Here is a 3,431-nt window from a genome sequence, read left to right on the forward strand (position 1 = left end):
TCAAGTGAGTGAGAAAGACTATGCCATATAAGCTAAACTTTGGAGTGATTCTTGACACACACACACACACACTACACTACTCAATTCCTAATTCAACTAAATTTCTACAATCATGTATGGGAATTAACTTAATCTCATGGGTTTAGAGAAGAATTTCTCACCTTTTAGGATTGAGTTGGTGAAGTTGCTCCTAAGCTATCTCTTCTTTCCCCCTTCTTTCTTCTCTTTTTCTCTTTGTTCTCTAAGACTCTAGAATTCTTTCTCTTCTCTCTCAGGTTATATCTCTCTCCTCATCTCTTTCATGAATTCAATATATATAAAATATTTAATTTACTTTGGCTTAGATAAAACTAATTTACAATCACTTCAATTACATTATTTCTTGCTATAACCTAAGTTAACTTAACCCCACTTTATCTAATTAAGGCGAATTAGGCTCTGACCACCTAGTCCATTTTTCAATTTTGCACCATTATAATTTGACAAATCAGACAGGTCTTTTCTATAAATTAACGTATCTGTCAAAAAGAACATAATGCACATAACATATGGCGCATATTTAGCACACAAATAAACATTAAATTCACATAGAAATACACAATGAAGGTAACCTACAGGCTTAACAGTCAAATAAAGAGGCAGGTGTTACAGTTGATTTCTCAAAGAGATATTTGATGGGATCTAATCTTGAAACCAAGACTACAGAGTGAGCTAACAAGTTGTGCCTTAACTTCCTTGTCGCTCATACCAACGCTAGGCAAGCTTTCTCCAGAGGAGTGTAACGGGTCTCATAATCTAGCATCTTCTTGCTCAGATAGTAGATGACCTTCTCCATCTTATTCTCAGGTTCTTGAGCAAGCATGCACCCTATGGTTGTATCTGTTACCGATAAGTACAGAATCAAAGGTTTCCTCGACTCCGGTGGTGATAACACAGATGGATTCTGAAGGTATTGCTTGACCTGCTCGAAAACGAATTAACATCGATCATCCCATTGGAACTTCTTTCCTTTCTTCAGGAGGCCAAATAGTGGTTCACAAGTCAAGGTTAATTTTGAAATAAACAGTCTTATGAATTTCACTTTACCCAGAAAGCCGTGCACCTCCTTTTCAGTCCTTGGTGGTGGCATTTTTAAAATGGCCTTAATTTTGAAAGGATCTACCTCAATTTTCTTCTATGTGATTAGAAATCCCTGCATTTTCCCTGCTGTCACACTAAAGGTGTATTTCTGTGGGTTTAACCTTAGTCTGTATTCCCTTATCTGTTTAAAGAATTTTTCCAGTACGGTGTAATGGCCTTCTTGCTCTTTGAATTTGACAATCATTTCATTCACATACACCTCAACCTCTTTGTGAGTCATGTCATGCAAAATGGTGGTCGCAGCCCTCTGATAGGTAGCCCCAGCATTTTTCAAACCAAAAGGCATAACTCGGTAGTAATACGTACCTCACGGTGTAGTAAATGTAGTTTTTTCTCTGTTCTCGGGTGCCATCAGAATCTGGTTATACCCGAAAAATCCATCCATAAATGATAGCAATGCATGGCCTGCGATGAAGCCTACCAACTCATCAATATGCTATAATGGAAAGTCATCCTTCAGACTGGCTTTGTTCAGGTCCTGAAAGTCGACACAATCCCGGATTCTGCCGTCTTTCTTCAGAACTGGGACAATATTGGCCAACCAGGTCGGATACTTGGACACTAACAAGAATCCTGCATCAATATGCTTGGTGACCTCTTCCTTGATTTTCAACGCCTAATCCGGGCGGACTCTACGTAGTTTCTGTTTCACCGGTCAGGCCTCAGGGTCAAAAGGGATCCGGTGTTGTACAATCTCAAGGTCGATTCCAGGCATGTCTTTGTAGGACCACGCGAAAATATCTTTGAAATCTTTTGATAAAACGATTAAACACTCGCATTCCTCTGAAAACAACGTGGACCCAATCTGAACCAAGCACGGATGCTTCACAGTATCCACATTAATGGCAATGATTTCATCAATCCAGGACATAGCACGCCTCTCCTCCTCTCAATTAATCAAGTTTTTCAAAGCCGAAGGAATTTCTTTTTCTTCATTTTTGTTAAAATTCTAAAAATCTTGGTTAATGTAATAAACCAGCAATATAGAGAAGTACACAAAATCGGCAGAGTTCTCATTCATAAGTTCAGGCTGTTCGATTATAACAGACTCAAAAGCAAAAGAAAAAGAAGACCTTGACAGGACCATGGCATCCAAGTTACCACCCTCGGGAATGCCAGACTCAGACTTCTCGGACTGACTTGAATCTGATTCCGACTCTAGAGACTCAATGGAATCAGATTCTAGCTCATCACCCGATTCAGAACTAGAAAGAAAGCCTTTCTCTAATTGCCAAGTAAGACATGGTGCCCTCGATGCATCCAAAATACCACTGGTTGGGTCCACACTCAGTTTTTCCCCGATCATAGAGATAGTAGAGTTATCCCCCAAGTTCTCCAGGTCAGTCATGGGATCTGTCAGAAGATTGGCTAGCGCTGCCTCTACTTCAGGCTCGCTGTTGTCTGAGTCATCTTCCGTGCTCTGGCTAGCGTTGATGCTTGGTTCAGCCCTTTCCTCATTACTGTTCTGCTGCTATAGATCAAAGAAGATCTTAAATTTAAGAACAAGCTTTTCGGGGAATTTACCCAAGGCTTAGGAAAGTCGCAAAAAGGGAAATCCTTTCATTTTCAAACAAAACGGCCATTCAACGTCCCTCAGATTGGCCTATGGACGAGCTCATAATGCTTTCTAACTCTCTTGGCCTTGGTTCTGCGCCTCATTTCCTCCCACTTTCTTATCCAGTCCTTTTTGGTGGGCACATAGCCCAATCTAAAGGCATGCAGATTGTGTGGCACCTTTGCTAGTGCTGTAACACCTTTCCGACCACTCTGTCCAAACCCTATTCCAGGAATGTATCGCAGTTTGTTCATGAAGTAGATGAACTAGGCACAGACGTACATGCCTTCGTCTGCGGCTAGAATGGTCTACACTACTCGGGCTTTTGCCAGAGTGAATCCCGAGAGGAATACATCCTCCTCACCATGATTGATCTCTAGCACTGGCGTAGTCACCTCCGGCAGCGAATGCATGGATAAGTTCCCAAAAATGGTTGTTACTCCTCCCTCATGAGGATACTTCAACATCTGATGGAGGGTGGATGAGACAACCTTCACGTGATGAAACCAAGGCCTCCTTAACAGCAGATTAAAGGTAGCCGGCACATCTAAGATGTGGAACTCGATCTCTTGCTCTGAGGGGCCTACCTGAACCTGCACTTTCACTGTACACATGACCTCTCTGCTTGTATTCTCATATGCCCGTATCACCTGGGCTGTAGGGATAAAGTCTGGCAGTACGAGAATGACAGATATTAATGCTAGAACTAGTATCTATCAACACCATTGGCACCCAT

This window comes from Camellia sinensis, chromosome 1 (assembly GCF_055761805.1).
Source record: "Camellia sinensis isolate YWXY chromosome 1, ASM5576180v1, whole genome shotgun sequence".
NCBI lineage: Eukaryota > Viridiplantae > Streptophyta > Magnoliopsida > Ericales > Theaceae > Camellia > Camellia sinensis.